This window comes from Symphalangus syndactylus, chromosome 3 (assembly GCF_028878055.3).
Source record: "Symphalangus syndactylus isolate Jambi chromosome 3, NHGRI_mSymSyn1-v2.1_pri, whole genome shotgun sequence".
Classification (NCBI taxonomy): Eukaryota; Metazoa; Chordata; class Mammalia; order Primates; family Hylobatidae; genus Symphalangus; species Symphalangus syndactylus.
The window spans coordinates 101,580,845-101,603,382 of record NC_072425.2 but is presented as its reverse complement, the minus strand read 5'-3'; the positions used below and the strand labels follow the sequence as shown (position 1 = coordinate 101,603,382).

The 22,538-nt window shown below is 52.3% G+C and overlaps 1 long non-coding RNA gene and 1 pseudogene across 1 annotated transcript; both read right to left on the bottom strand.

Annotated features, from left to right (window-relative positions):
* Positions 1 to 4,717: 4,717 nt before the first annotated feature.
* On the bottom strand, positions 4,718 to 14,508 carry LOC129479460 (TBC1 domain family member 3G-like; annotated as a pseudogene).
* A 4,138-nt stretch (positions 14,509 to 18,646) lies between these two features.
* Positions 18,647 to 22,311, bottom strand: LOC134736318 (uncharacterized). The gene is made up of 3 exons (XR_010120271.1): positions 22,091 to 22,311; positions 19,049 to 19,853; positions 18,647 to 18,816 (listed from the first exon to the last, which is right to left on the bottom strand). It is a non-coding gene; the product is annotated as an uncharacterized lncRNA (long non-coding RNA).
* Between the last annotated feature and the right edge of the window lie 227 nt (positions 22,312 to 22,538).

Below are 22,538 nucleotides of genomic sequence, written 5' to 3'. Positions count from 1 at the left end.
CAGGAATTCAAGACCAGCCTAGCCAACATGGTGAAACCCCATCTCTACTAAAAATACAAAAATTAACCCAATACAGTGGTGCACCCCTGTAATCCCAGCTACTCAGGGGGCTGAGGCATGAGAACTGCTTGAACCTGGAAGGCAGAGGCTGCAGTGAGCTGAGATAGGGCCACTGCACTCCAGCCTGGGTGACAGTGGAAGACTCCGTCTAAAAAACAAAAAATAGGCTGGACCTGGTGGCTCATGCCTGTAATCCCAGCACTTTGGGAGGCTGAGGCAGGCGGATCATGAGGTCAGGAGATCGAGACCATCCTGGCTAACATGGTGAAACCTCATCTCTACTAAAAATACAAAAAGTTAGCTGGGCGTGGTGGCAGGCACCTGTGGTCCCAGCTCCTCGGGAGGCTGAGGCAGGAGAATGGCGTGAACCCGGGAGGTGGAGGTTGCAGTGAGCTGAGATTACGACACTGCATTCCAGCCTGGGTGACAAAGCGAGACTCCCTCTAAAAAAAAAAAAAAAAAAAAAATGAAGAAGAAGTAAACTGGGTATGTGCCGTTAGAGGTGGTGTACATTTTCAGCATTATAAGTGAATACAAATGAGTGGCAATAGTTACTTTGGTCCCCAGATGTTTGATATCTTAACTAGTTTTTGATCTCTTACACTAAAGGGATTGCCTGTTGAACGTTGTTAGGAATATAAGTACTGAAGGCAAACTGCCTGGGTTTGAATTTTGTTCTGTCCCTTGCACCCTGCCTGGCTTCAAATCCTAGCTCTGCTTATTAAGTTCTTTTAAGGGGATGATCTTTGAGCAAATGTCTTAGCTTCTGTTTTCCAAGTAAATGGACACAATAATTGCTACCTTGTGAAATATTCATGTAATTGACCAGCATTTACCATGTAGCATCAGTGTTTAGTTTCAGTCATTGGTGATTCTGCAGTTGGACTGTGAGGGGGTGTTGGGGTAGGGGGTGGTGTGTGTGTGTAGCACTTAATTGCGTGGAGAAAGAAACAGATACTTTTGATAACCGACAGGCAGCTTTTCTCTGCTTTTGTGTCAAAAGGGAAGAAGGGAGTTTGGAGAGGGAAACGAATTCTCTGTAACACTAAGCTCTCTTCCACGAAAACAGAGGTACATAGAATGTGTAATAATTTACAGAATTTCTAGACTTCAACGATCTGATTTTTTTTTAAATTTACTTTTATTTTTTCAGGTTGAGACTGAGCTAAAGTTAATCTGTGGTGACGTTCTGGATGTACTGGACAAACACCTCATTCCAGCAGCTACCACTGGCAAGTCCAGGGTTTTCTATTATGAAATGTAGGTTCTATACTAACAATTAACAAGTGTACTTCAGTAAATTTAAACATTCTCAGGAATAATTGGCTTTCTTTTTTTCTTAGACATTTCATATTATTTTCCTTATTAAATATAACCAAAAATCCCACAGTAATTAACTGAGGAGCCTCTAAATATCAACGAAATTATCACTTGATAGACTAGAATTAAACAAGCAAATGATTCTAAGAAATGGCACAAGTGTATTAATCATAAAATAAAATTCCTACATGAAACATTCAGCCATTCTAGACCATTTCTGTCTGTGCAGACTCATCCTTTCCTGTGTTTTGCAAAGCCCAGCTAGAGGAAGCAAGCTCTTCCCAGTGGGTTTTTCCCATCTCTGGTTGCTTGGCTGGCTGGGCTTCCTCTCCAAACCCCCTTCCTTTCCTCTAAGCAGGGCGCAGTGTCCCCATCCTGCGGAGTTGAGCTCATGAGGGCATCTGACCAGGAGTAGCTATTCCTGGTGCTATTGTTATTGTCCTGTTTCATGTGTGAACATGGCTGCTGGCTCTACAGAGATTTGGCAGGTAGCAAGGAGGTTTCTTTTCAAATCTTCTTTTGGAAGTCAGACTTGGTGAGGATCTTATACCCACTTTTTCCTAGCTCTGTGGTATCAGGCAAAGTCTCAGTTTCTGCAAATTGAGGTTAAGAATTCATACCTCACAGCAGTCTTTTGATAAATAAATAAGATCTTAAGTGTAAATTATTCCACTAGAAATTGCACAATTACTTTGGTCTTCATCCTGGAGGTCCACTGACAAGCCCCATGCAAACCTGTGGCCCTGTTCATAAAGTGTTTTGATTCATACTTTCAAATGGCCTCAGGAAGACCTTTTATAAAGTAAAAATGTTAGGCAGCCACATGATATCCATTGACCCAGTGAGGCTGTTTTACTGGATATAAGAGGTTTGACCCAGCACTTTGGGGGGCAGAGACAGGCAGATCACTTGAGGCCAGGAGCTGGAGACCCGCCTGGCCAGCATGGAGAAACCCCATCTCTATTAAAAATACCAAAAAAATTACCTGGGCATGGTGGCACATGCCTGTAATCCCAGCTACTTGGGAGACTGAGGCACAAGAATCGCTTGAACCTGGGAGTCAGAGGTTGCAGTGAGCCAAGTCGAGATGGTGCCACTGCACTCCAGCCTGGGCAACAGAGTGAGACTCTGTCTCAGGGAAAAAAAAAAGGGTGAGGGGAGGGTTTGAAAAAATAGTAGCACGTAGTTATGTTTCTACAATATTTGATATATATAAGGATTTACCAACCTCTTGCATTAGCTGCTATCCCCTACAACAGTTGCTGTAGGAAAAAAAATCAAGTTCTGAGCTCCTACTATTTGCCAGCCATATTCCGAGATGATCACGTTTAAATCTCAGAGTTACCCTGCAGAGTAGTCAGGGTATCACTGCCTAACAGATGAAGAAGCTGAGGCTTACAGCAGTTAAATGACTTACCCTAGGCCACACAGATAATGAGTGGGAGACCCCAGGTCTGTCTGTGAGGTATAATGAAATTAGCATAAACCCTCCACATTGGTGCCACTTGCATAAATTAACATATATTCTCTCACAGAAAGTATTTTATTGGGCATAACATTTTATATCTTTTACCATTTAACATTAGGTGTGGATCTTCCCATGTCACATAAATATGCCTCATTCTTTTTGGATAATATGATTACTATTAAATGGATTTACTATCTATTCTGTCTAACAGTCAGGTTCCTCCTCTGTGCATTAACAATGGCATTGACGCCTGCTTTGCAGGGCGCTGGGAGGGGAGAGGGAGGTGTATGCTGGAGAGCTTCCCATGGGCAAGGCCTGGCTCTGTGTCACTCACTGTCAGATCCTCAGAGCCCAGGGCTGGCCCAGCACGTGGCCACCATTCCCTAAGAGTTGGATTTGATCCGTCAGTGCTGAAGGCAGGGGATAGAGCTTAGACAGACCCTCTGTGTCCTGTCTTCTTTATCTGCAGCTTACTCATCCTTGCCCCTTTCGCATGCACCCGGCAGAGCAGGTGTTCACTGAGTTTGAACAAAATTCAAGCTACAGCAGCTGATGGATATTGAGGCCTAGATTCACTGTCAAAGTGTTTCTCAAAGAGTGCTCTCCAGAACACCATGGAAAACTCATTTACTGCATAAATTTGAAAATCCCTGCCCACAGGTCTATCCTTGTGTATGAGCAATCAGCTCATCAGGTGTGTGTTTGCTGGACCATGTGGAGGAAGCTGAAGAGACATGAGCTGAAGGCAGAGAGTGAGTCCCAGGTGGGATCTTAGGACAGGTAGGAGAAGTTAGGCAAAAATGGGATAATTATAAACTTAATAACCTTAGATAATAGTTCACATTATTATTTAGTTAATAGGATTTAGTTAATATGATTGTACCCACTTCTTAATTTTTTTTTAAGAGATAAATTCTCACTCTGTCACCCAGGCTGGAGTGCAGTGGTGCAATCATGGCTCACTGCTTCCTGGAACTCATGGGCTCCAGCAATCCTCCTGCCTCAGCCTCCTGACTAGGTGGGACTATAGGCACACGCCACCATGCCTGGCTAATTTCTTTGACTTTTCTCTAGAGACAGGGTCCACCTATGTTTCCCAGGCTGGTCTCAGACTTCTAGACTCAAGTGAACCTGAACCTCCCACCTCAACCTCTCAAATTGCTGGGATTACAGGTATGAGCCACCACACCTGGCCTAAATTTCTTACGTGCCATGCTACTACAAAACATCATTATTAGGGGCAGCTGGATGGAAGGTGTAGGAGGACACTGTAGTGCCTTTACAATATTTCTGTATATCTAAAATCATTTCAACAGGAAACATGTATTTCAAAACGTGAAGGTGGTTATCCTTCCCTGAGTATAAAGTACAAAGGCAGGCTCATGGTGTCCTCAAAACCTTCACGTTTTGATTTTAGATATACAGAAATATTGTAAAGGCACTATAGTGTCCTCCTACACCTTCCATCCAGCTGCCCCTAATAATGATGTTTTGTAGTAGCATGGCACATAAGAAATTTAGGCCAGGTGTGGTGGCTCACACCTGGAATCCCAGCAATTTGAGAGGTCGAGGTGGGAGGTTCAGGTTCACTTGAGTCTAGAAGTCTGAGACCAGCCTGGGAAACATAGGTGGACCCTGTCTCTAGAGAAAAGTCAAAGAAATTAGCCAGGCACGGTGGCGTGTGCTTATAGTCCCACCTAGTCAGGAGGCTGAGGCAGGAGGATTGCTGGAGCCCCTGAGTTCCAGGAAGCAGTGAGCCATGATTGCACCACTGCACTCCAGCCTGGGTGACAGAGTGAGACTTTATCTCTTAAAAAAAAATTGAGAAATGTAATGTGAGTACAATCCTATTAACTAAATAATAAGGCCCTGAGGTGGGAGCACACTGTTCCTCATTCCTACCTGCGAAGGAGGTGTCCTGGTCGGAATCAGTGCTGGGTGCACTGCAGGGCCTGGAAGTCCATGTCCACATTGTAGTTCAGTGCAGCGAAAGCCAATCTCACTCCCTCCGCAGAGTGTTCAGCCTGCCAGCAGGTGGCCAGCCGGTCCTCCTGGGATATGGCATGGACCCAGCAGCTCTGTTCGAAATCGTAATGGGGGAACCAAGGGCCCCCTACATACAGGTCCGTCGGGATGCATCGAGTTCCACTGCAGGAATCTCCAGGAACCCTTAGGTCCTCCCTGAGCCAGGGCCGGGCTGGGCACACCCTGAGTGCCCACAGGGTAGATGTCTTCCCCGACAGCCCCACCAGGACAGGGTGTGGAAGAACGAGGTGCCCATGGCGGGGAAGCTGACCAAATGGGCCGCTGGAACCGGGCTGGTGGGCCTGGAGGGGCCTGCCTGTCCCCCTTGCAGAGGGTCTTCCTGCCACGTGAAGCCGGCACAGGCCTGGGTGCCGAGGACCCTTGCTCCAGTTTGGCTGAAAGGAAAACAGACGTGGTCAGTGTTAGGTAACATGGGCACAGTAAGATGGCGCCGGTTCCGGGTTCTTCACCCCCGGTTCCCGGTTCTCCACCCCGCGAGCCCACCAAGAGAAGGCCAATCAGGGAAGAACACCTCCTGCCTTTTACTCAAACCCCACCCCTAAGCCAATCACCGATGCCCGCGTAGCCCCACTGAGTATAAAAACCCAGCACCTAAGCAGCTCACCCCTTCTTCCTTCCTTCTCCTCCTCCGTGTGGTGTCGCCTTGGTGCCTCCAATAAAATCTCTTAACCGCGACCAGTGTGTCTTTGGTTTGAGCCCGATCGGGTCTGACTCTTTGAGTCGGTCCGACTCTTTCAGTCAGCGTCTCCCGTGAGCCCATGCGAGCCTTTCTGGCCTGGGCCCCACCTGCCTGCGTCTCTGTAGTCTTCGGGGTCTCTGTATGGCCCCCGTGGCCTGACACTGAGGAGTCTGGTAGTCTGCTGATCCCAGAGGAAGGGGTGTGTGCTGCCTGGTGTGGGGAAGCTGTCGTGGCATGGCGGGTGGCTCCTGGGACTGCCCCCAGGGTTGGGACTGGCTGTGGGTTTCCTGCCACACACATTCGTCCCAGGGCTGTTGGGCTTGGGATATGGCCCCCAGTCAGAACTCAGGTGGGAGGGTCCTTGGATGTCACCCAGTCCCTTGCCACCTCACATGGGGACCCGTCTCTGCAGTGGGTTTTTGGGCCCAGACGTGGGTCATCCTCTGCCCTCCTGGGCTGCCCAGTCCATGCCAGGACTGATTGTTCCCACATCTGGCTGAATTCTTGGCTCTGGCTGTGGGCTTGGGGTCCCACCTGTGCCCTCTCCCTGAATGTTCTGGGGTCAGGGATCCCCAATTCCCTTGTCTCCCTGGCTCAAGGCTTGTTGTCCTGGCAAGCTTGGAGGAGCGTGCAGGAGTGAGGGGCCTCTGCTGCTCTCTGAGTCTGTGGGTGCTTGCAGGGAGAGACGGGGTCTCCCACAAATGGGTCTGGCTCCTCTAGTAACTTTGAGGGCCCTGTAAGGGGGAGAGCGAGACACCGTGGAAAGTGGGGGGAGGCTTGAGGGAGGGTCTTGCCCACATCCCCCTCCTGGGTGCACAACACGTCCAGTACACATGCACTGAGCGCCTGCCCTGAGGACCCGTGGGCCTCCTGTACTTTCTTAGAGTCCAGGAGGAAGAGGAGGAAGAAAAGGTGAAGAGGAAGGCCCAGGTAGTAGGGTTGCAGATCCCAGGCACTCCCCCACTATTGATTGCCCCAGAGGGTGACATGGGAGGGGACATGGCGCTAGAGCCCTCCTGGGAGTGGCAGGTCCCCTTGCTTCCTTGTTTGTTTCTTTGTAGAGGCCCTAAGATGCTTGAGCACCGTGTCATCATCCCTGGCCCAGTGATGGAAGAACTGGTTCGGAAAACATGCCCACAGGCCAGAACTGGATGTCTCCTTGAGGCGCTCTAGGGACAGGGTGGACATCAGGCCAGGAGAGTTCCTTGGGAGGGGGCCAGCCCATACCCCATGGCCACCTCAGTCTCTCACCGGGTGGTGCTGGATCCTTTTGTGGCCACCCCAGGGGTCCAGATGTGCACAGGAGGCTGTGACTGGGGGGTGACCTGGACAGGGAAGTGCCTGCCACACTCCTGACTTTTATCTGGGTCATGTGGGGGATGGGCTCGGTGTCACAGTGCCCTTCCCAGCCCACCTGGCCAGACCTGCCTCTGAGCCAGAACAGGGGATCATGAGGACAGTGTGAGGAAGCTGCCCTCAGGCTAGTCGGGGTCTGACCCCGGGGCTCCCCAGGCCCCACTGGGCACACATAGACTTACTCTTCTGAACCTCAAAGGCAATGCTTGTCATCAGCATCAACATCTGTTCTCCTTCCAGCAAATACACGGCCCACAGGTGCAGGGTGAGCCCGAGAGAGATCTGTGGAGACAGCAGTCATGGGAGAACCTGGCCCTTCCAGGCTGGGGCTGGTGGCTTGAGCTGTGCTCACTGGGGTTTCAGTCCCCAGAGTCAGTGACCTTCCCCATGAGCGTCGCCTGGGCCCTCCAGGATGCTGAGTCAGGCAAGGTCTTGCAGCTCCTCATGGGGGGCACTCATATGAGTGGAGATGTGGCTCCTGGAGAGAGGGGCTTGCCCAGGGCTTGAGGCTTCCCTGAGCCCTCTCAAGTCGGGTCCTGTCCCAGTCTGCCCATGAGGCTGGGCCTGAGCCCCAGCCATTGCCCTGGGATAGCCCCTCTTGGGCAGAGGGTTTTGCTTGGGTGTCCTTCAGGGACCCGCCTGAGCCTCCTGTGGGCTGGGGGTGAGCCAGACTGCCGGACTGAGGAAGCAGGGCACTGCAGGACAACGCGGGTCCCTGAGCCAGGGTCTCCCTATGCCACCTTACCTTAATCAACATCCGGAGAAGCCAGCCTAACAAGAGACGCTGCCCGCATAGACCTTCCTTGTCCTGACGGGAGCAACAGAGGTGCTCAGGCCACTGGGCTGCCCTAAAAACCTCCCTCTTCCAGGGCCTCTGAAAAACCTATGCCTAGTGCAGAACACTGGGCAGTTTCCAGGGCTCCCGGCAACACCATCCCCTTCCCACACTCTTGGTGGACACACTGCCCTTTGCCCTGCTCTGCGGGAGCTGGGGCCCCATCCCTGTGCCTCTGTCTCCTCCAGGGCAGGAAAGGAAACCAACTCCCAGCCCATGGAGAACCCAGCATCCCAGGTCAGGCCCTGGCTGGGACTCAGCCAGTCACCAGCCCCACGAGGGGCTCCAGCCCCCCTGCTCCTCCAGCCCCACTGGATGCAGGGCCTCTGGGGAAGAGCCGAGGGGACGATAAACTCACCAGATGCCACATGGTCTTGGGTTGTGACGTGGGTACCACATACTCCTGATGGTCTTGGAGCCCGTGGACTGTCCTGCCATTTGGGCTGTGGAATCCTGAGAAGCCCCCAGCCCATTATGAAATCAGAGCCTTTCCCCAAGATGTGGAGCCATCAGCTGCAAGAGCTGGGCAGCTTGAGAGGCCCCCAAACCCGAAGACCTCCCACCCTCCCATCTGGTGACCCCACCATGCGGCCTTTACCCTGGGGAGGTGGGGCGGGAACATCCCCTGGAGCCTGGCTGGAGGTTCCCCTGGAGGCCTCCTGGGCCAGGGTGCAAAAAGGGCAAGCCTGACTTTGAGGCCACAACAGGGTGGCCAGAACAGTGTGGGTACTGGGCTTCCTGGTCATCTCCTGGAAGTGGGGTTGGGCCAGGGGACACGGGATGGGGAGATGCTGACATCTGGGCTTGGTCAGCCCATTCGTGCGCACCAAGGGCAGCGGGAGCCCCAGCAGCTGGAGGGCAGGAGGACTCTCAGGGAGGGGAGAGTCAGCTGCACAGAATCAGAGCTGGAAGGCATGGCTCCAGGACACAGCGGGTGGCCACCGGGAGGATGAGATGCCCTCTGCTGATGGGATTGAAAGGTGTCTGACGGGCTGTGGGGGGTCAGCTGCGGACTCCTGTGGGACCCTCAGCAGAGACGTCCTAAAGGCTTCCAACAAGCTGGCGACACAAGGAGGGCGCCTTGGCTGAAAGCCGAGATCACCTGGCCACGGTGGCCGTCCCCGGGTCTGGCTGCATGAGGCCCCAGGGGCAGCTGTTCACCTACCCTGCAGGGAGTGCCTCTCACTGGCCAGCAGCTGCACCAGTGCCCAGAATGCATCCTCCTCAGGCAGATACAGGAGGAACAAGGCTGTGATGTGGCTCAGGTTCCTGCAGTAGCCCACCTCCTGCAAGAGCCAGAGTCACCATGGAAGGGCATCACCTGGGAGGGCTGAGGTCACCTGGGAGGACTCATGTCATTGGAGAGGGCAGAGGTGACTGGACAGGCTTCCTCTGAAGAAGAGGCTTCCTCAGGATGCAAATTCATTTCATGACAAGAGCCAAGTCCATCAGGCACTTCAGCACCTTGTCCAAAATGTCTCCTGAGACCACCATGCTGCATGTGATGCTGCCAAGCTCCCAGGCTTTGGGGCAGCCCCAGGAGGAGGGCGTCATTTCTTGTTCTGAGAAGTGGTGGTCAGGCCCAGGTGACACCAGGAGTCCAGACCCCAACTCCTTTGTATCTCAGCTTGACCCCTTGAGACCACCCCCTTGCTTGGAGGTTTATGCCAGCAGTGAGCTGAAATCCTACCTCCTATAACCTGGTGGGTCACAAATACTAACTTTAAAAGAAGCAACGACACCCCCACCAGACACCCACTCCTGTGAATATGGAAATACGGCCCAGGAACCTCACTGCCGGGAATACTCACCGGGTTGTACTCCGAATATGCCAGGAGGATATAGAATAGTTCCCGCTGCCTAGGAAACAGAGAAAGGGGGCTACGGTTTGGTTTGTGCAGATGCTGTTAGTTTCACTTTGTCTACAAATCCTAACAACAAATCCCATTTCAGGTTCAGATGATTCACCAGATAAGCAGTGAGCTCTTCAGGGCCTGAGACTGTCGAAGAAATGTTTCAGTAAAATCCACATCTGTGACATGCAAATAGCCCAGTTGTACAGTGAGTTGACCGATCCTTTTCACTCTGAATGATTTTTTTTTTTCAGTTTGCACACATGCCAGTTCACTCTCTGGGTGTACAGTTCCTGCACAGTTCCAAACCAATGTGCAGAGTCTCCCGGCCACCACTCCAGCCCCTCCTGGAGTGACTCCTTCATCCTCCAAGTCTCCAGGGTGGCCCCTATGCACCCAGCCTCTCCCCGATTCGTCAGCCCCTGGCCACCCAGACTGCTTCTCAGTCCCTGTGGTTTGGCCTTTTCCAGAATGGCCTAGGAATGGGAATGCTACTGTGGTAGCTTATTGGGTCTGGCTTCTTTCCCTTAGCAAAATGCATCTAGGATCCACCCACATTCGTGCGGACATCACTGGCTCGTTCCCTTTTCTCACTGGGTCTTCTGTTTGAAGGGAGGACCAGCCTTGCTCTCCCCATTCCCGTGTTGAAGGCCGTCCCCGAATGCTCAGTGTGGGAGTGACGATGAATCAAGCAGTGAACCTGGCATGCAGGTTTCATGTGGATGTCAGTTTCCAAATCAGTGGGTTTAATATCTGTGACACCCTGGGGACACGTGGTTCAAGTCCATTGAGCTTTGTGAGTGACTGCCCAACTGGCTGCCAACGTGGCTGTGCAATGTCATGTTCCCAGCAGACCTGGATGAGATTTTCCAGGGCCCATAATTCTCCCAGCATTTAGTGCTGTCTGTGTTGTCTGGGGAGGCTCATGGGCCCTCCATCCTGCCACCCTCCTGTGGGTCCTACCACGGGTCCCCGTGGGTCAGGGAGCACCTTTCACCATTGTGCATGATTTTCTTTGCTGTCTTCTGTCTCCTCAGCATCCTCCTGGGTTCTGGCCCCACATGTTGCAGCCTGGCCCAGGGCTTGGAACCAGGGAGGTGCTCGGTTCATGGTGCCGGCTGCTCCCTGGGCCAGGAGAGCTCTTGTCAGCTCTGTCATCCCTCCTGGGTGACCCTGGCTTCTGCTCTGGGGAAGTCCCCATCCCTCTTGTTCACCCCATCTCCACTGGGACCCTGTGGCTCCCGTAGGTTTACTTGGCTCCATATCGATGCCTGAAGAAGACATGGTTCTGGAGAGTCCTGCTGATGTCCCAGTCGATCTGGTGGATGTGTTCAGATGACCTCTTGCCCTTCTCCTTCATGACCTGTAGGGCAGGGCCAAGAGGAGGAAGCAGCCTCAGAACAGATGGAAGACTCCCTGCCCCAAATGGCAGTCAGCCCACAGTCAGCACTTCAGGAAGGAAGGTTTCCTTCTGCAGAAAGCTGTTTTTTGGCTTGTTACTGAAGCCAGGGAGGGTCACCAGAGCCGAGTTTGTCTGTCTGTGGTGACTGTGTCACCATCTGTGCCCAGGGTGTTCATCTGACCTTCCCCCTCACCCCCTCCAGGGTGGGCTTGACGTTCCCTCCAGCTGGAGACCTGGGCCCCTGACACGGCCTGTCCTGTTTGTTGTGCTCTGACTGAGTGTACCTTGTATTTGCTGGGGTTTTTCGACTTGATTTCCTGAATGTTCAGGAAGACTGACCACGCCGGGCCCCAGATGTTCGTGGGAATTCCCTTGTATATGTGATCTACGAGCTGTGGGCAGAAAACAATCTGGTATCACAGGCCACGGGATGACCCCAGTGAGGACCAGAGCCCGGGGATTCTGGAAATTGTTGGTTTTGGCCCCATGATTCCTCAGTAGAGGTGAGATCAAGCTGGGACAGGGTCTCCCTTCCCAGGACTGAAAGAGTGGATGGACACTCAATTGAAACTCTGATCTGAACCTTTTTCTTCCTTCAGGTCACCAGGGCATCCCTAGCCTTGAACTCCAGGTGGTTCCAGCCCTAGATTCAGATTCCCTCCCAGCAAGGTGACGCTTGCATGAATAGGCAGGCAATCTGGTGACCAGGCCTGCAGTCCTCTGGGCAAGGACAGTGTGCCACCCGCCCTCTGAGAGGCTGATGGTGCCAGGCCACAGCCATGGGTGCCTGTCCCCTGTCTCTGCAGAGAGTGCTTCTGGAGGCCTCTCCCTCCACACGTTACCTTTTTGCTGTTTTTATATGTCTCCCATTCGCCCAGCATCTCCAGCCACTTGCTTTTTCTTCTTGTCTCCTGCCGAATTTGCTGCCAAATGAGGAATGTTGGAGTTAGTGGAGCTGCCAGGCTTCCCAGAGCTGCCCGTGGATGCTGGGTCTTGGGCTCTGGAGCCCTGGTGGGACCCAGCTGGAAGGAGCCAGGGAAGGGCAGACCCTAAGGGCTGAGAGCCTTTGAGCAAATGAGCACCAGTGGGCTGGCTTTGGGACCCCGGGATATGCCATCCTCAGGCCACAGACACAGCAGTCTCAGGTCCCAGCCTCTAGGTGGGGTCCTGACACAAGCTGTGGTTCTCACTTTGGAATTTTATCAAACTGCCAAAGTTAAATCAACTTGGGGTCAGGTCTCTGCTGCCCCTCCCAGTGACAGAGTGTTGCCCTCACCCACCACCGCCCGGGCCAATTGCTTCCTCTGCCTCACTGACCACCCTCCCAGTCCCTATGTCCCTGGACCAGCCCCTCCATGCATCAGGCTCTTACCTTTGCCTCCCACACAGTCAGAGGAGGCAGCTCCGTCTCACTGTAAGGCAATCCAGGTACAGCTGAGGACCTGCACAGGGCCTGGAGCCACCCCAGCCTGGGAGCCAACCCCCAGAAAGGACTGGCTCTGTCCCTATCCAGCTCAGGGCTCAGCCCAGGAGAAGGCACAGGAAAGGGAGGACAAGGGCCTTCCTGTGGGGCTGACTCCCAGGAGGGGCAGGACCTGGGAGAAGAAGGAGTGCAGGGACAGCCTGGCCAGGGTTACTGGGGCCCCTGGCGTGGGGGGTGGTCAGGCTGCACAATAGGGCTGACCATCCTGGACTTGAGGTGGTGCTTTCTGCTGGAGGTGAGAAAGGTCAGCCCTGAGATGGGAGGGGGGCCGCCCAGGGTGGCGATCGGGCCCTGACAGGAATCCCTCAGGGACTGACCACATCACCCTGCCAGGGTCAAGGGAGCCTGCCCTGAGACCTGCCCGGTGTACTCTGGGTGCACCAGGGGCCCATCCCACTTGACAGCCCCAAGGCTCTTGCAGGTTCTGACCTCCCAGCATCCACCTGCCTCTCCCTGCATCTGAGCCACACACTCTGCATTTCAGAAGTGGCACAGCTCATCAGGTCCCTCCCACCCTACTTGCCCCGGGATCCGCTGTCTCTCCATCCTCTGATCCCTGAGGGATGGGCTCCAGGCTGGGCTCCTCTTACCTGGCCCCAGATCCCTTCCCAGCACCAGACCCAGGGTCTTTAGTCACAAGCCCTGCTGCCTCCCTGGCCTCACCCTGAGATGCCCAGAGTGGGGCCCTGCCCGTGTTCTCCCCCATTCTCTTAGGGCCAAAGCCCCCACTGTCCCCACACCTTTCCCCCTTCCCCATGGGGACAGTGAGGGCTGTAGCTCTAGGGAAATGGGGGAGGACAGGGGCAGGTGGGCTCTGAGAGACCTGCTGGACAACAGCCCCGAGGCTGGGCCAGGTGTCTCCTCACCCTGTGGCCACAACCCTTGGATCTCACTGGGGTTGTCTCCTGGTAGACAGGGCCAGACCCTCAGGCTGCCCCGCTCCTCTTGTGCTAACTTGCCGACAGAACTGCTGAGAGCCCAGGGGCCTGACCTAGCCCAGTCTCCATTCTCACTGGCTCCCTAGATGGGCCTTGCACCTCTGGCCTAACAACAACCTCAGGCTGGACCTGCAGGGGAGCCAGGGAGGAGTTCTGACCCTGGAAAGGAGGTTGACCCAAGCTGGCGAGACATGTCCTGTGTCAGAAAGGCCTTTCTAAAAGCAAACCCATCCCTGAGCTGAGACAGATGCTTTAGGGGTGAGGGGAGCACAGAGGACTCACTGCAGAATCCCAAAGCGATCAATGTTTTCGAAGATTCCAACAAGCACAGGCCCCTTGTCCTCTGGCAGCCCAGCTCAGTGCCTCTGTAACCCAGAGGGAGCCTTGGTGAGGGGTCCAAGGTAAAGGGTGCAAGGGCCTGGGGGTATTGGCCACCCGTCCCTGCCCTGTGCTCCTAGGGAACCCAGGACCCTTTGACCAGGGCGCACTGGAAGAGGCCTCCCTCCAAGAAGCAGACTGAACTCTACCTTTTCATATTTCCTGATGATGTCCTCTTGCTCCTGCACCTGCCAATTATCCGCGTCCTTTACCATATCCATCCTGTGAGACAAAATTGTCTAAAGGTTACACTGTACCTGACAGCTTTGGAGAACACCTGAACTGCTCCCACCGGGCTCCCAGATGCTGGTTGGTTGTGTAACCTTCATTCCACTACTGCACTCTGGTAAAAATGGCCCACACCTCCATGGGTCTCTGCAGTCTGAAGCCACAAGCAGGGGTGGGCATCTTCCCAAGGACTCGAGAAGAGTGGGACCTGGACAGAGAATCCTGTTTTCCCCTTATGCCATAAAACAGGCACATACCTGCCCCGGCAGGTTGAATGGTGTCCACCTGCCAAGGGTGAAGGGCCTGTGATGGGCTATTCCAGGGTTGTGGATGCGAACTGGGGTCAGGCACCAGAGGTCTCTGTACGATCAGCCTCCTGGGATACTCAGGGCCACAGAGATGCCCAGTTTCCTATGGGGAACAAGATCCCTCCTGACTGCTCCATTCTACCTCGCTCATCACTTGGGCTAGCGTGGCCCTTCGGTCTAGCCAGTGAAGCTGCTTTAAGAATAACGCCATTTGAGCAGGAGTGTGCTTGGTTTTGGGGATGAAAATGATCTACTCTCTCCAAAGCAGCCACTGTGCTCATGGAAACCACATCTCTAGGGGAGGGACTGTGGACTCCACCATTCAGAGCTGTCCCTATAGGAAGGGGGCTTCATTTTCCTGGGTCACTGATGAAGAACAGTGGGTCCTTGCTCCTGGAGAACATCTAGATGGACCGTCCCTCCTGAGAATACTCAGGGCAAAAGGAAAGCGAGGCCAGACAGAATAAGAAATACTTGGGGAGAACCCCAGTGCCTGGACCCCTTTGAACACAAGGGAAGATAGTCTCCCCTCAGCCAGCCCTCCAGGGCTCCTTCACTTTCCACAACTGCCCAAGGGCAGAAGGCTCCCCATGCCACTCCCAGACAAGGGACTGTGTGTGTCCAGTGGGTCCCACAGTGACCATCAGGACCCAGCTTAGGTCCCAGGTGTGTTCTGAGGACCGTTCCCTCCTCCCCACCCACAGTGGATCCATCCCAGTGTCTCTGCCAGGGCCAGGCTCTGCCTCATCGGGATCGGAAATCTGGGCAGATTTGGGATCTAGAGCAGGGAGGTCACAGGGTTGAGGCCTGAAGTCTAGCACGGCACACAGCAGGGCTGAGAGCAAAACCCAGGGTCATGTCTGGATTTTTGGGCCGGTTACCGCCTCTCTGACCCCAGACGTCCCACCTGTCGAATGGGTACATTCGGGAACAGCACCCACTCTGCGAAGCCACCGTGAGGACAAAAGAGAAAATCATCTACACAGGCAGTGTAGAACGGGCTCCCCGTGAGTGCTCAGGGATGACCCTCCTCCTCAGTAGCTGCCCAGCGGCCAACACCTCCCACACCGTAGCCACTGTCCCCAAGTCAGCCTGGAGGGAAGAGAGCAGGTCACACTCACCTGATTCTGATGAATCTGCTGGCCTGGGTTATGTATGCCTCTCAGGGAGAAAACCTTTGAGTCCACAGAGCTGCTCACAAACACCACTGCCTGTGTGTAACTGCTGTAGAACACTGAGGCAGGCCAGAAAGCAGATAGGTGCTAAGCACCAGTGGCATTCTGAGGTCATGGCATGCATCACAATGGGGCCTCCCGGGTCAGCAGGGCCCAGAGTCAGGGTCCTCCACTGCCTGAGGCGTCAACATGCCTGCCTGCAATGTGTGCACTTGTGTGCACACATGTATGTGGGTAAACACATCTGTGCACGTGTGTGTTGCTTCTCTGGCCAGGCCCGGCTGCCCCACTCATGTGTGCACCCAGTTCCTCATCACTGTCACCCCCGAGGCCCAGGGCCAGCAACAGAGCATCCATGGGTGCTCCCTAACCTCAGCCCTCCCCTCCCAGGGTGGTCCTGGGATACACATAGGGGTGGAGGGAAGTGACTGCTGCTGTTGGATCTCAGAATACAAGTGCTAATACTATTACCTAATGGTCTTTTTAGTATCTCTAATGGTCTTTTTAGTGTCTCTAATGGTTTCACTTTTTCATTTCTGACATTTTAACTGGGTATTTCTCTCCATGACCCTTGGATATTCTAGCTAGAGGATCCTGTGGGGAAAGTGCCAGGCACACAGTAGGGGCTCACTCTTCTAGACATGTTATCTAAAACCTGGCTCATCTGTCCTTCCACCCAGGGCCTAGGGGATGCCAAATTCCAGGGGCCAGAAAGAGCTTGGGATAAAATGAATCTTCAAGGGGAGGGCTTTGACCTGGGCTGAGTCTGCCTGTGCCATCCAACTGGAGTCTCAAGTCCTGAGGCAGGGCGTCCAGATGCCCCAGTGCAGGGCCCTCCTGATCAACACCTGCTCCCCTGTACTCATTAGCAACCTCACCCACCCTACTCTCAAAGCACTCTTGGCTCTCGTATCCAGGAGCTCTGCATCTGTAGATTCAGCAATAGCAGATGGAAAATATTCAGAAAATAAATTGGATGGTTATGTTTCTGTTGAACATGTGCAGACTTTGTTCTTGTCATCATTCCCTAAAGAATACAGTATCACAACCATTTATGTAGCATCTGCATTGTATTACATATCATAAATAATCTAGTAATGGTCTAATGTATATGGGAGGATGTGCATAGCTTATATGTAAGTACTACGCCATGTTATATCAGAGACTTGAGCATCCATGGATTTTGGCATTCCCGGGGACCCTAGAACTAATCCTCCATGGATACCAAGGGATGACCATATATACTCACTCGGGAAGGCTTCTCATTGGAGGAAGGGCCCGGTTCAGGACAGACAGGGACATCATCCCTGGACTACTGTCCATCCATCCATTCATCCATTGGCACCACCCTCTAGGACTGTCCCAATGACAGCCCTAGCAAGTGGAGACAAGAAAAAAGACTGGCTCAAGTGGTACAGCTTTGAGGTCTTGGAAGGTGTTGCACCAGTATGAGAATAGGGAGTCAGTTTCTTCCAGGATCCAGAAAGCATATCAGGCAGGCTCAGGGAGAGGAAAGCAGCACGGCCTCTCCAGCAGCCACACAGGCCTGCAGTAGGATGGGGCTGGGGCTGGGGCTGTCCCTGTTTATCACTTGGGCCTCATGAGGGGAAAAGAAAGAACAGGGGGCAGAGGAGGAGCATGGGGGCAGCTGGTTGCCTAAGGAGAAGGCGTCTCAGGGAAGGGGTATTAGTTTGTTTTCACACTGCTATAAAGAAATACTCGAGACTAGGTAATTTACAAAGGAAAGAGGTTTAATTGACTCCCAATTCAGGGAACTTACAATCATGGCAGAAGGCGAAGGGGAAGCAGGCACCTTCTCCACAAGGCGGCAGGAGGGAGTGAGTGGAGAACCAGGAAGTGCCACACTTTCAAACCATTAGCTCTCCTGAGAACTCCCTCACTATCAGGGGAGCAGCAGGGGGGAAACTGTCCCCAGATCCAATCCCCTCCCACCAGGTTCCTCCCTTGACACAGGAGGATTACAATTCCAGATGAGATTTGGGTGGGGACACAGAGCCAAACCTGTGAGGGTCTCAGTGTATCTTGCAGCTCCCCTGGGGCTGAGGCTGAGTACAGATCTGCTGGCCCTGCTCTACAGCACGCGGGGACTCTGCCTGTGTGCCCCTATCTGCTCTTCCTGGGGTTGGTGGCTGCTTCCTCAAGAGGAGGGTGGATCTGCTGTCCTGCCCACCCCTCTCCAGGGCCTTTTGGAGCCCTGGCCACGTCCTCCCAGGGTAAGGGCAGGAAACCGGGCTCCTTGCCCTTCTTGCTGCTTGGGTGACAATCCTGGGGTCATCCATAGGCCCCATCACTGTTCCTGCTTCTAAATGGAGAGTATTTTGGCCCATCTTCCTGGTGGAGTCCGGGGCCTCATCCCTGTTATTTATTCTATCTTGGTAAAGCCAGGTTAAGACATCTGGGCAAGAAGATAGTAGAGTGGCCCTCAGGAAGGGTGGGTGGAGGGCCCTGGCCTTCGGGCTTGCCTGGACCAGGGTGGGAAGGGGCAAGGTTACCAGGAAGCAGGGCTGTCAGGGCTAAAATCAGGAGGTGGTAATAATGCTGGGGGCACAGGGCTGTGTGGTTGGCTTGGGGTGAGGCATGAGAGCCAAGGTTTGTCAGCACACAGAGGGGTGGCTGACTCACGGACTAGGGGCTGTGGAACCCAGTGGTTGCCCTTAGCTCCTGGATCCTGGGAGACTTCTGGAGCCTGGGTGTGGGGCAGCCTAAGGGGTGGAGGTGGGGCAGACAGGGGTAGGGGTGGGAGAGGAGGCCCTGCATGGCAGGGTGCAGGGTAGGAAACCAGCCAGGGGCCAGTTTGCATTGGCGGCTCCCATCCCTATCCCCACCCCCAAGCCCGCCCCTACCCCCACCCTGCTGCAGGGATGGGCCTGGGCTGCTGTCCTCTGCTTTGGCCTCAGCAGATCACACGATGGAAGCTGGCAGCCCCGTGGGCGCACCACTCGAGCCAGCTGTGACCTGCAGTTTCTGCTTCCTGGAGTGTGGGGCGCCCACTCAGGAGAGCACGGCACATCCCACACCCCTCATTTTGAGGATGCTGGGAGGTGGGGACCAAGGTCCTGCAGCCCTGTGCTTGCGCTATGAAAGGTAGCTTAGGAGTCCTGTGTCCGCCCATCCACGTGGGGCCCCAGGAGCCTGAACAGTGGCAGGCAGAGAGATGAGGAGGGAGAGAGGAGTGGAAAAGAAGGAGAGAGAAAGAGATATGGGGAGAAGGGAGTGAGACAGAGAGAGAGAGAGAGGAAGAGAGATAAGGAGAGAGACAGAGGAGGCTGAGAGGAAAAGGAGCGACAGAGATAGGGAGAGAGATGCAAAAGGCAAAGAGAGAGACAGGGAGAGATGAGCCTGAGTAGGAGGTCGGGTCACTCTCGATCCCAGTTCCCAGTGAAAACCGTAGGTCGCCATCACCTAACTACGCATGCAATAAAGTCTTCTGCCTCCTGCTCACAGCCCGAGAACCCCTTCTCCGAGAGAATAAAATCTTTGACCATTGCCCTTTCTCACCGGAGTTTGCTTGTGTCTTCTGATGAACTGTGATGTCTCACTTATTGCCTTGCTGGGCTCAAGGATCCATGAAAAGCCGACGCCTCTTTTGGGGAAGCTCTGCAGTGCCTTCATCTTACTAGGCTCCCCAGGAAGCTTGCGAACTTGGCTTGAGCCCTAAGCAGCCGAGTAGGTGCTGGGCCTCTGCTTCTCTCTTTCAGTAAGAGGGAGAACCAAGAAAGAGACTGAAGCCTGGTCTGCAGAGGAGGCACTTGTGCAAACATCAGGAGAATGAGGGGCCTGAGTTGTCTTCATTTCTCCTAAAAGCACGCATTTCCTCCCAGGCCACCCTAGTGAGGGCATGAAGCACAGCATGTGTGTGTGTCTGTGTGTGTGTGTGCAGGTATATGCATGTGTATGTATCTATGTGCGTGTGTGTGTGCAAGTATATACATGTGAATGTATTTATGTATGTGCATCTGTGTGCATGTGTGTGTGCGTGTGTGTGCAAGTATATGCATGTGTATGTGTGTACGTGTGTGTGTGTGTGTGCGTGTGTGTGTGTGTTGCAGGGCTTTACAGTGGACAAGATGTGGGAGGGCAGCTGCAGCTCCAAGCTGCAAGTCTTTCTGATAGAATGGTTAAGATTCCCTGGACCACAGAAAGAGTGTTTTCATTTGCACCTATTTTATTAGCATTTAAACCTGTATTCTTTGTAGCATGTAAAGCATAAGTTGCTTAACTATTCTTAGAAGCATTTACACGAGCGGTCCCCAAACTTTTGGCACCAGAGAGCAGTTTTCTTGAAGACAACTCTTCCACGGACCTGGGAGAAGGGGAAGGGATGATGCAGAGATGATTCAAGCCCATTACATTTATTGTGTGCTTTATTTCTATTATTATTTCACTGTAATATATAATGAAATAATTACACAACTCACCATAATATAGAATCAGTGGGAGCCCTGAGCTTGTTTTCCTGCAACTACATGGTCCCATCAGGAGGTGATGGGAGACAGTCATAGATCATCAGGCATTAGGTTCTCATAAGGAGCACGCAATCTAGATCCCTGGCATGCGCAGTTCACAGTTGGGTTCTATGAGAATGTAACGGCACCACTCCTCTGACAGGTGGCAGAGCTCATGCAGTAATGCAAGGGATGGGGAGTGGCTGTTTCTACAGATGAAGCTTTGCTTGCTGGCTAGCTGCTCACCTCCTGCTGTGCAGCCTGGTTCCTAACAGGTGGGGACCTCTGATTTACCCAGTAAGATAAACACATTTTTATGTCAATTGAAATTATTCACCCTGCACCACCCAAAATTATCGTGCATACCTACACCTACCCAAGGGTCCAGTAGCACGCTTCGGGAGCTGTAGACAGTAAGCCTGGAGCTCCACTGAGCATTCCATCTCTCCACCATCTGTGGGCTAACAGGCTGCATTAGTTTCCTAGGGCTGTTTTACAGTACCACAGACTGGGCACCTTCAACAACAGAATGTTACTGTCTCACAGTACTGGAGGCCATGGGTCCAAGATCAAGGTGTCATCAGGGTGGGTATTTGTTTTCCACTGGACCCTTGATACATTCTTAGAAGGTTTTTGGTTGCTGTTTAGGTTAATTTCTCTTCCTTTCTGCAATTGCTCTTTCAGTACTCCCTGATATTTTTCTTCTTGAAGAAGTAGCTAGTTAATTTTGTATTTTGAAATTCTTCCCCTCACCCCAAGAACTTCTGCCTTTACAATTGTTTCTCTCTTCATATTTATTTTATACAAGATATGTGGCTGATTATATTGTTTCTGTCTGTACAGATGGAGAGTTAAGGAATAAAGAGGACAGAGAGACTAGATTACCTGAAACACTGAAATGCTATGATTTGTCCAAAGTCATACATGCATTATCTGACCAGACATATGTGCTTTTTCTCTGGACGCATTTTGTCATTTTGAATAAAGTAGGTCTTCTGAATCTACCTTAATGAAGTTGACAACTTTCAGAGGTTTTCAGTGGTGAAGAGAACCTTGGACAAGGGGATAGCTTACACAAACAGAAAAAGCCTCATCTCTTCTGGATTTCTTTAATGCCAGTGGTCATCACCAGGGGCAGATAAGTCACATTTTACCCAGGCTGGGACCTCTACCTTCTCCTCTAGAGGTGTATCACCTTAGAAATCTTCTGCATCTCACTGTCACCCAACACATTTTCTCCTTCCAAACCTCTGCAGTCTCACGAGTTCGTCTGTATTTTTCTTCTTATAACCTACCTTGCTACCCTAGCCAGCCTGGATCTCATAGGAGATTAACAGAAATACTCCCAACATTGGGCCTTTCCTGTGCCCCTGTCTTCTTGCTGTATCCTGGCAAAATGCCAGCCCAATCCACAGTCTGTTGTTCTACTTCTGTATCCGAGGGCTAAAGAAAAAGCACCTAGTCATGCAGATTAACCCTGTTTTAAAGTAACTATTACGTATTTTCAACCTCATCTGAGTACTCAGCCTTGCCTGATGCCTTTTGCTTGCCCAGCCCTGTTTAGTTCTCTCATTCTCTTCAACATCTTTAGCAAATCTTCGCCTTCCCCGTCTTGACCTTCCTGTCTCTTCACCTGATACAGAGGTTCTTAGCTCCTACTTCACTGAGAATTTTAAGGTTTTGCTCTCCTCTGTAAATTGACCTATAGGAGTATCCTTCTTTACCCCTTTCCTGTGGTTTTCAGGGGATGGAATATTTGTCCTGAGAAGGCCAATACATCCATCGGACACGTGTCTCTATCCCCATTTGCTACGTAAGTATTTGACTTCAGCCATCCGGTACACTGGCTCTGCCTCTGGTTTACACCTGCTGTCTCTGTGTCAGCACTCATTTCCGCTTTAGCCCATTGACTTCTTCCCTCACAAGACTACTGAACTTGTCAATAAGCACATCAGTGATCTCCTACATGCCAAGTCTCATGGACATTTTTTCTTCATGTTGTTTGACTGCTGCTCTGCCTGACTTGATATTATAATCTCCTTTCCTTGAAACACTAGGCTACTGTGGCACTACACTTTACTGGTTCTCCGCTTACCTTTGTTACATCTCTTTTTTTTTTTTTTTCCCCTCGGGTCCCTCCAGATGTGGCCTAGGAATCCGTTTAAACACAGTGCTCCAGGCAGAAATTAGTTGGAGGTAGTTCACAAGATGCAATTTATTTGCCATCCACCCTTGCATTTCAGCTCCATTATTTGTCCTTGACATGCCTATCTATAAAGACACTTTCTCCTTCCCAGGAATGGCAGCTAACAAGACCTAGCAAAGAGAAATGGGAATTTTCATTCACAATTTCACAGGGAAAGCAATTGGTAAGATTATTTTACTGCCAAGGGTAATAAAATTAATGAGAGAGTTGAATAAAGAGGCACGAATTCTGAAACTATCTAGAACCATCTAAGAGGTAAAGCTGAGGAGTTTTATCCATATTTGTAGGCTGAGATTGTTTTCATAGAAGTACTCTCTGATTTATGGATATGTCACTG